Source organism: Stegodyphus dumicola, chromosome 3 (assembly GCF_044657685.1).
Source record: "Stegodyphus dumicola isolate Sdum_Otavi_A_Nest chromosome 3, ASM4465768v1".
NCBI lineage: Eukaryota > Metazoa > Arthropoda > Arachnida > Araneae > Eresidae > Stegodyphus > Stegodyphus dumicola.
Window position 1 is genome coordinate 148139069 of NC_140770.1, and position 11511 is coordinate 148150579.

Sequence of the window (11511 nt, forward strand, 5' to 3'; positions counted from 1 at the left end):
ATTTATAAACCAAAGGATTAATTAAAAAACAGGGAAATTAATTAAAAAATGTGAAATTCCAAATGTGTGTGTGGGGGGAGGAGTTTTCATTCTGTAATTAAGAGAAATAGGCTTATTAAAACAACTGTTAACAAAAACATTAGACATCAATAACAAGGAATGCTTTCTTTAGTTACTACGCATTAATTACTAAGCGTTTCTACAACTACTAAGCTTTAATAATTAGTAACTACTAATCCAGCCGTAGCTGGTAGCAGTTCCAGTCTTGGAATAATAATCTTCATAGGAGTAATCCTTCATCACGGTGTCTGTGCGGCAATGTCTGTCACAGCAAATGGTGAATGGCTTCCTTCAGCGATATGAATGTCCCTGAGAAAATTGACACCACTACTCAAATTGGAAGATACAGAAGTGAATAAACGTGCACTTACATTCACCCTTTAACTGCTTAAGACGTGTTTAAACGTGTTTGGAATTTCTTTAAAAATGCTTAAGACGTCTTTACACGAATTTCAAATCGCACGAAAAATGCTTAAGACGTGTATACACGAAGTCCGGATTTCGCGAAGATTGCTTAAGACGTGTTTAGACGACGCGATCTGGTCTTCCTTCCCCTACCTTTCTGCAGGCGGCTGTCAGTTAACACAAAGGTCTTAATAGGGTGTGAAGTCTCTTTGAAAAGAGCACTTTAGGAAAAAGTCCTTAGAGTGAAGTATCTTTGTCAGACAGCAGGTATGTATTATCTGTGTGCCGACTAAAAGTTTGCGAAAGAAGATAAATCGTTTTACAACTGTTTGCCTTGTGGTACTTTATACAAATGACAGTCAAACAGGATCCGACGTTGTTATAGTACATTGCCGAATTTTAGTAGAAACAAGAAAAAATAAGAATTGTAACGGAGGACGCCTTTATGCCTATATGTTAGAGAATCAAATATTTTATTTTTGTATTGAAAAATGATTACAATTTCTGATTCGTCAGGAAAAAATATAAAATGTTGCAACCAGCTTTCTTGTTTGCCTTCGTATTTCAAATGCGCGTTATTATAATGGTATATTCTTCTTTTTACATTCTTAAATGTTAAAATTGTGCTTTCAGCATGCCTGAGTTTTGTACTCGTATGTGTGGCTCTATGCTTTGTAGAAATGGCGAACTGACATATAAAAATTATATGAATGTTGAAAGGAAGATATTCTACTCGAAACTTCAACTAAATGGAATAAATGAATACGCCGAAGGAATTTCTAGAAATATTTGTTTTAAAAATTTTATTATTAAGATTTTAAATCCAAAATGTTTTGAAATCTAAAGAAAAAATATGTAATCCTTGAAACAATTTTGGAAAGAAATCTATCGATATAAAATCTCTTAAAATTAATGGAGTGTAAATGAATTAAAACGGTTAGTGTACGGAAGGGTTAGATATACTGCGCACAAAAAATTACAGTCAAAAGATCAATTATTTAAAGATATGAATTAATTAAATTAAAAGAATTTAAAATAAATTAACATCTGTCCAAATGTCAATGCTAACAGCAATAGCACGAATGAAAGTTATTCTTTAAATTCCGAACTTAATTCATCCGTCGGTACGCAATGATTGTGTCTTTGCGATTACTTTTCTTATAGATACTACAAAAAGCCGAACGAAGTAGCGGTAAAATCGTTGAATACTAATAGTTTGAAGCGGGTTCAAATCCTGACGAATGGATTGCCTGCATACCAGTTTTAGCGAAATTTTGCTGCCCATGTTTAATGTGAATATGAGCCAATTTTAGTTAGCTTTTCATGATGACGTGCCTTGACTACGAGTCCTCGCTCGGGTTGTGTTTGGTTTGTCTTGTTAGATTATTAAGCACGTGAAGGCGATCTGTCTAAGGGAAGGTATGCTTTCGTGACAGATTTTCTAAGGGTGTAAGGATCTTAAGTTTTACTAACGTTTATTTTACTTTAAATCTTTACTATCACTTCTTATTTTCTACTTCCGGCCAGAATTATAAGCGTTAAGGTTTTTATGCAAAGTTTGTCTGGCGAACGCCAAGTATTTAAGTTGTGGCCTTTGCCAAGCGAGAGAGAGGAAGCAGTGAGTCAACGCAGGCCGCTTACCTTAGAAGTTACGCAGTTGCTGTTTGCCTTCCAGGCCAGAGGTTTTAATCCTCTTGATAAATTAAACGTATTGTAGTGTTCACAGTCTCTGTGCTACATACGCTTCCTGTTATTATAAGGCCAATCTTCCACGTGTATTATTCTAAAGTTAAATTAGAGTTTAGTTTTATTTTTATATTTTTACGTTAGACCCCAAGTGGCGGGTCAGTGTATTCCGAAGTACGGAAGTTATTGTATATAGAGAAAAATAAAGGGTTTTGTATACCCTTCGTCTGTATCCTGTCTACTTACCACAATTAGTGAACATAGCTTTAGTAAGCTCTCTGTTCCGAGTCAGGTCCTTGTATGTTCCCGAAGAAGGTTAGAAGGAACATAAACCTTGATAGTGGCGCCCAACGAAGAAGAATAACCGTGGCCGAGTTTCAAGAAGAACCTGTGCTGCCTGCAGAAACGGCTCAGAATCCAGAAATGCCAGCTGCCGCCCTGGAAGGATTTGGTTACATCGTCCAGACCATGCGCGCTTCGATGAAACCAGAAACAACATTTAATGGAAACTCACCGGTAACCAGTTTTTTGGAAAAATTGGATGACCACTTCATGCTCTACCCCGTGCACGAGTTTCAAAAAGTTACCTTAGCTACCAGCGCTTTGAGGGGCCAAGCGCTTAACTGGTTCAAATGTATAGGCAGAAGTCTCTTGGGTCAAGCAGGAAGTCCCACCTATACTTAAGAAAATTTCAAGACTGCCCTACTAAAAGCCTTCCCTGTTGTAAGGGATCGTGCGAAATTAGAAACGGAACTTTTCAGTATATATCAACAAAGAATCGAAAACCTCTCGAGCTTTATTTTAAGAAAAATTCACGTTTTCAAGCTCTTGTATGGAAACCGTCCGGATCCTGAAATAATTCAAGTGATTTTGCCGAGGTTACTGCCCCAAGTGCATAACTTTATTGAATTAAGAAATCCGACTACACTGGAAAAGTTATTTGAGCTAGCAATCCAGTTTGAAAGTAGAAGAACGGCGGACGTCGAAAGAAGACGCCAGTATCAACAGCGAAACCAATTTGGTACTCCAAGACTACAGCAAACTCAAGCACATGGCTACGGAGAAAAAGCGAATCAGTGGGCAAGGAAACCCGAGCATTCAAAAACAGCCGGCGAACGTCGACAGTTCAATAGCAATCCAGGAAAAAAGTCTCAAGGCCAGTGGAAAAAGAAGGAAGGCACGGAAAGAAAAAATAATTTAAACTAAAACGGATTTCTGCTGACGAGAGGGTGCGGAAATCCGAAGGCCACGAAAACCCCTCTTGCTACAAGTTAAATACAGGAATGGTGAAAAATTTGACTCTTCCGAAGATTGAAGTCTTGGTGAATAATATCCCAGCCACCGCACTCCTGGATACCGGCGCGCAGTGTTCCTGTGTGGCAGAAGAGTTTTTTAGGAAGTATTTTCGCAAATACCGCCTATATAATGCGGATAATACGACAGTGTTATCGGCGCAAGGAGAAAAATGTAAGTGCGTAGGTAAAGTACCTTTGTATATCCGTATCAAGGACGAACAAATAAAGCTGATGTTTTTTATAGTAAAGAATCTGCAAGCACATTTAATTTTTGGGATAGATTTTCTTTCAGAAGCCCAAGCTACGCTGGAGTTTAATGAAGCGTCCCTTAAGCTGACAATGAAACCAGTTCGTACTGAAAACGCTGAACCGCCGATGTTAAAACTTGACCACCTGCCTAATGACGAGCAAGATAGAATCCGACAAGTGGTAAGTGAATTTGCTTCGTTATTTAGTGATATTCCAGGATTTACTCAGGTTACTAACCATAGTATTGACACCGGAGATTCAATGCCAGTTCGCCAAAAACCATACCGGTATGATAAGAATAAGGAAAAAATTATAGAATGGCATATTACCGATATGCTACGTAAAAAAAACATAACGCCCATCTCAAGTAGTTATGCTAGCCCAGTGGTTTTATGTAAGAAAAATAATGACTATCCTTTGGAGCATCCAAAAAGGTGGAGATTCGCTATTTATTACCGTAAATTAAATTTCATAACGAAATATACGGTATATCCGTTACCGATCATAGAAGAAATTTTAAGGAACATAAAATCAACTAAATTTATGACGACTTTAGACTTAACGACTGGTTATTTTCAAATAGGGATGAGGCCTGAGGACGTGCCTGAGACTGCTTTTATAACAAAGTCTGGCACTTATGCATTTTTGCGTATGCCGTTTGGCCTTTCAGGGGCCCCGGCAACATTTCAGCGATGCATGGACATTGTGTTAAGACCTGTTCTTGGAAAGTCCACATTTATCTATTTAGACGATATCATTATTACTAGTGATAATCTCGACCAACATGTACAGGATTTAAGACAGGTGTTTTCTTTATTAAATGAGGCCGGTCTAAAAGTTAATGTCGAAAAGTGCAAATTTGCAGCCCCTGAATTAAAATATTTAGGTTACAAAATATCTCAAAAAGGGATCGAGACAGATGAATCAAAAATAATCGCTGTACAAAAGTATCCGACTCCAAACACGGCAAAGAAGCTCTCTTCTTTTCTAGGACTTTGTTCATATTATAGGTCCTTTATAAAAGATTTTGCGGCTATCGCGGAGCCATTGTTAAAATTAAAAAGGAAAAAGGGAAGATTCTCGTGGACGGCCGAAGCCAATAGTGCTTTCGAAAAATTAAAACAAGCATTAACGCAAGCCCCTGTGTTGAAATTTCCTGAAAAGGATGAGAATTTAGAAATTTCAGCGGATGCTTCGCATTATGCGGTAGGAGCGGTACTTTCGCAAAATCAGCAGCCCGTGGCATTTTTTAGCCGAACTTTAAATCAAACACAAAGAAATTATTCCGCGACCGAGAGAGAGGCACTTGCAGTTCTGTTAGCAGTGCAAAAGTTCCGAGTCTATTTTGGACAGGCGCCAATAACAGTGTACTCTGATCATGCGGCGGTAACTAGATACTCAGGGAAAAATTTATCCCCAAGGTTAATAAGATGGGCACTCAAAGCTGCAAGAATATAATCTGGTAATCAAGCCTACCCCTGGAAAGGAAAATATCGTAGCAGATGCCCTATCAAGGATTAAAATAGACGAACAAGGCAATACCGTAAAGATGGCAATGCTTACAGCATGTACAATAAATTCCCGAGAAACTGTAATAACCGAACTGGGTAAGGATCCTGAGTTTAGAAGCATTTATGAGTATTTGAAGGATCCTGAAAATTTTAGCCACCAAGATATTGTGGCGATAAGAAATAGGGCGGCCCATTACGAACTAATAGATGGTCTATTATTTTATACAAAAACTACGAATTCCAACAACGAATTTCGACCTGTTATCCCAGCTAGTCTTAGATTAAATATCCTGCAGGAGCTCCATGACAGCCCTTTAGCTTCTCATGCTGGTATTCGAAAAACTATCCAACGCGTACGCGAGGCAGTCTACTTTCCTGAACTGCAAAAGTTAACAAGGGCGTATGTCCAGTCCTGCCCAACATGTCAAGCAGTTAATTATATTAATTTCCGCCCGGCCGGGTTTCTAAATAGTATTAAATCCGAATTTCCAAATGAAATAATTGGCATCGATTTATTGGGCCCTTTCCCAAAAAGTCAGTTAAATAAAAGTCGCTATCTCCTTGTTATGGTCGATTATTTTGGTAAATGGACCGAAATTGTTCCCTTAAAACGAGCCTCCGCGAAATTAGTTACTGATTCTATTTTAAATAAATATATTTTAAAATACGGGGCGCCCCTAAAAGTTATATCGGATAATGGTCCTCAATTTGTAAGTAATATATTTGAAGACATGTGCCAAAAACTGGGCATACGTCATTTAAAAATGGTCCCGTATCAGCCGCAATCAAATATAGCGGAACGGGTCAATAGAAATATAGTGAAAATTATCCGTAGTTATGTTAAAAATTTTCATAAAAGCTGGGATAACTATGTCAATGAATTTGCTTTCTCCCTCAGGACCGCAAAACATGATACAACGGGCAAAACTCCTGCTGAGTTATTTCTAGGCAGAAAGATTATAACACCGTTAGATAAATTATTTTATGTGCAACAAAGAGCCCCAGAATTTAAAATGGGTGATATAGAAAAACTAATAAAAGAAGCAAAAAAGAATACGGAAGTAGCACAAAGAAAACAGAAGCTATATTATGATTTGAAACGACGGGGAGTAACTTATAAAGTAGGGGATGAAGTTTTAAAAATTAAGCATTCACTTTCTTCAGCACCAGAAGATAAAACTGCCACATTTTTTCCACGATTTGAAGGACCATATGTTATAGAAAAAATAACTCACGCTGTTGTAGTGTTAAAAGCCAGAAATGGTGAAACCTGTTCCGCAAACATTGATCAAATCAAGCCCTACTTCGATCGTAATAAAATGCAAATCTTTTCAGATCTTTTGCAGGATCCGGCACGGCAGACACCGCAGGTACAAGCTCCAGAGGTGGAAAAACGACAAGTACAATAGCAAGCCAATGAGAGACAGAAGCAAGTGAAAAGAAAATTGCCCCGCGGAAAAATTGAAGGTAACAAGAAAAAGAAGCCGTTCCACCGTCCAGAAAAGAGAGTTCACGAACACCCCCAGAATGAAGAAGGGAGAAGGACGACGTATGTGAAGAGAACCAGGAGAAATGACGGCAACTATAACCCGGCTCTAAAACGGAAGATCGACTCATCCGACAGGACTCTCCGCAGTAAATGTAGCCGAACTGCGGAAGGGCCATTAGCGACGGAGGAAAAGTTACAAGGAAAATTTGAACGGCCAACAACGAGGTCCAAGCAGGAACACGACAGAAGTTTCCCGGTTCCGCCAAGACCAGCTGCCATCAAACGTCCAAGACCACAAGCAGAGGAGAAAAGGAAGGTATTCAAGGGTGGCCGAACTGGTGAAAAAAGGAAGCTTCCAGAGGAAAGCACTGAAGGGCGAGCCCGTACAAGAAGGAGGATAAATCAAGCTACTATCTGCAGTACCTTTAAAGACTGGGCCCAGAAAAGGATGTCCGAATATTACAAAGATAAGTAAAATTTTATGTTACTTTGCAAACTTAAGTTAATCTCTCATTCTTACTGCAAGTGGCAGATTTCAAGAAGTTTTACCTCATGCGAAGTCTACCTTTATCGCCAAAAGGGCGAGAAATGAGTTGTGACCGATTTTCTTATTATGTTTTTCAATTACTCGCGCGTAAAACTAAAGTTGATGTATAATAGCGTTGTGTAAAAACTTAAATATTGTAAAAAGTTATTGTATAAATTTTATTTAAAACATTCTAGCAAGAAAGAAGTTTTAGTCTGAAAGACTTTTTGAAATGTATTATTTCAATGTAGAAAGAATTGGCACTTGCTTTGAAAAGAATAGAAGTTAACAATGTACTTCTAATGTATGTTTTCAAATGTGTAAAATTAACGGCATGTTGATATGTTCTTATATACATGTGAACTGTTATTTTAAATATTAAGAAATACCGTGATATGGTAAAAGTGAAAGTAATGTTAAAAATTTGTTATTCGTGTGACTGTAAAGACTAAATCATGGCGAATATGTGTTAAAGGTTGAATGATGTAGTTAGGCTCTCTGACGCTACACTTTAGAGTTAGCCACTTTTAGAATAGTACCTCAGGGTTTAGAGTTGAAATTAGGGTGTGTTAAGAGGTCTCGTTATGTTGAATTTTAACACGTTAGTGTTTTGATTGTAGGAGGAAGTGTGGCACACGTAGACAGAAACACATTCGTGTTTGGTGTTCTTTTACAACACATGTCAGAGAGCACGGGGAGAGATAATTAAAATAGTCATGAATGAAATAAGAATGTTAAGAGAAGTATAATTGTATATGTTACTTGCCATTTCATTGTGTAACATTTCATTAAACTAGTTTTCCTTCCAGATCTCTGGAAGGAACCAGAATTGAATAAAAGCTCCTGTTTAGATGCAGTACAGATGAAAAAAAAATTTTTGTATCCTGGGAGCTGCTATTGTAACAAATTTCTTTCTTTTAAATTTCTAGTTTCTAGCGAAGTTATGTTTGTAAAAGATTGGCCTCGCGTTAGATTCTAGAGCTAAAAGTTTTCAACAAGGTCGTTTTAGACCTCAGTTTCAAACTAATTAACTCTGGCGGGAAGTATGTAAGGATCTTAAGTTTTACTAACGTTTATTTTATTTTAAATCTTTACCATCACTTCTTATTTTCTACTTCCGGCCAGAATTATAAGCGTTAAGGTTTTTATGCAAAGTTTGTCTGGCGAACGCCAAGTATTTAAGTTGTGGCCTTTTGCCAAGCGAGAGAGAGGAAGCAGTAAGTCAACGCAGGCCGCTTACCTTAGAAGTTACGCAGTTGCTGTTTGCCTTCCAGGCCAGAGGTTTTAATCCTTTTGATAAATTAAACGTATTGTAGTGTTCACAGTCTCTGTGCTACATACGCTTCCTGTTATTATAAGGCCAATCTTCCACGTGTATTATTCTAAAGTTAAATTAGAGTTTAGTTTTATTTTTATACTTTTACGTTAGACCCCAAGTGGCGGGTCAGTGTATTCCGAAGTACGGAAGTTATTGTGTATAGAGAAAAATAAAGGGTTTTGTATACTCTTCGTCTGTGTCCTGTCTACTTACCACAATTAGTGAACATAGCTTTAGTAAGCTCTCTGTTCCGAGTCAGGTCCTTGTATGTTCCCGAAGAAGGTTAGAAGGAACATTGACCCTGATAAGGGAAACAATCTCGCACTACAAAAAGTTAAAACCATAAAAACGCCCATGCAATCAGCTTGTTCACGGGGGTTTGAATGCAGGTCAAACTACCAGTATGTTAAGAGAAGCGATTTCAAGAATGTTTAATTATTTTATTTAGTTTGTCATAAGCTAAATAAAATAATTAAACATTCTTGAAATCTCTTCACATTACTGAAATGGCAATAACTTCGAATTATACTATGCTACCACTTTTCCTCTAATATGAAATTTTGAACTTTTCCGTTATCGGACAGCCCACCAGCGACTGAGCGGAGTCTAACGGAACAACTGGTGGTTCTGTCCGGGGTTCGAATCCCGGCAAACGGGCTGGTTGCCAGGATGATGTTCTTAGTTTTCCATATGTGTAACATGTATGCAAGCCAATTTCCGTTAGGCAGTCCTCGAACGAAGGCATCCTTCACCTTAGGCAAATAACCATCGACTACTTTGCCATAATCAAATAAACCTTTATCCATAACATGCTTCAAATATTTTTATATTGAAAAGTTTATGCGCCAAAGTTGGGCCCCGTTGAATGAAGTATGTTGTTTATTTTTTCTTTGTTTTTTATAACAACAATGTTCTTGTTTTCAGAATCTGAATTATCAATAAAATTCTTTTAATAATATGCGATTCTATTTTTTTTTTTTTTTTTTTTTTTTTTTTTGTTTAATGAAAAATTAATTTAAGCGACAAATCTCTTACATTTAGAAAAATTTTCGATTTTCGAAACGAGTTGCTGTCAAAAGCGCATCTTCTCGTTGCTGCATATATTTATTTAAAGCAAACTGCTTGGCGCTGTAACAGCTTTAAATAGTATTAAAATCTTGTAGTTTAAATAATTTAAATAGATGAACATTAAGTTATTTGTGAATGGCAATATTCGAAACCAGACTCGAGTGCCACGTGCGACTCTCGCACGAAGAATGTAATTTATTTTTAAATGTTAGAATATGTTTTCTCTTCTTGTTTGTATGTCGCCATTTTTTTGAGTGTTAAATAAAAGTTATTGCTGTGTTCCATCATTGGAATTGCTTCATTTCGTCAAAGAAGTATCACAGTCATAATTATTTTGGAGGCACCGACCAAGATCGAATAATCGTGCGTATTTTTATTTTATTAGTTCATCACTGAACATAATATTAGTGATACCAGATTATTACTTCCTGTTCATATAGAATTGCTTTATTTTATTAGTTCATCACTGAACGCAATATTAGCGATACCAGATTATTATTTCCTGTTAATATTAAATTGTCTTATTTTATTACCGTATTTGATATTATATTTAATATTCATTTTAGTTGTGCAGACGGTAGACATATATATATATTGCTCTATGTTATTATTCTTATTTTAATCACAATTAATGTGGTAGAGAGAATGAACTTCATATAATTTAAATATTTCATTTTTGAGGTATACGTACTTAACAAAGTGCATTTAATTTCGTGATTCCTGACTGCATTAATTAATTAAAGTAATTGAATTGAGCTATTTTGAGGAAATATAAAGAAAACAGTGTTCGTTAATTTTAAACATAGAAACAATGTCTTACTTAGGAAGAACTCGTAAGGAAGATTTGCAAAATCTCGCGGCTGAACTGGGAGTTCATGTGACTGCAGATTTGAAAATAGTCGATTTAAAACAGAAAATTGTTGAAAGTAGAGATTATGATGAAGTATTCGTCAAAGGAGTCTTAGACACAATAATAGAAGAACGGAAAGTGAGGGAGGAAAGGGAAGAACGGAAAGAGAGGGAGGAAAGAGAAGAACGGAAAGAGAGGGAGGAAAGGGAAAGAGAAGAACGGAAAGAGAGGGAGGAAAGGGAAAGAGAAGAACGGAAAGAGAGGGAGGAAAGGGAAAGAGAAGAACGTAGGAGACAGGAAGAAGCGGAAGAGCGGAGAAGGAAAGAACAGTATGAATTAGAGAGATTAAGACTTGAAGCAGAGACAAAGTCTCAAAATACCGGACAGATCCGGCCGAAAATGGAGCTGCGTCACCTTATGCAGAAATTCGATGACAAGAAAGGAGATATCAGTCTATATATGCTATTGTTTGAAAGGCAAGCAGAATGGGCTAAAATTGATAAAGAAGAATTTGTATCTCATTTACTAGGACTACTTCCTTACGAAGTAACCCAGTTAATAGCTAGAGAACCCTCCGATAAAGCTAAAGACTATGAACACGTAAAGAATTTATTGTTAAGACGGTTTAAACTAAGCCCGGAAAAGTTTAGGCAGAAACTTATGAAACATCAAAAGAGTACCGAATCCACATGGGTGGATTTCAATTATGAAATAGAAAATTATTGCAAGGAATGGGTGACTGGTCTAGGAGTTAAGACTTTTGATCAGTTGCTAGATTTGATGGTGATTGACCAACTTAAGCGTCGAGTTCCTCCTGAAATTCGAGATCATTTTCTTGATGAGTGGGTAGAGATGATTTCATCTAAAAAATTAGCTGAAAAACTTGATGCCTATGAAAACGTTTGCGGAAACTTTAAAAAAAAGCCTGTAGTGGATAGGCAGAAAGAAAGATACAATGCACTAACTCAAGGTAAATTGAGTTCAGATAATAAAAATAAAACTGAAAACAAAATGTCATCAGGATTTAATACGCAAAGCTTGTTTCATAGACCTA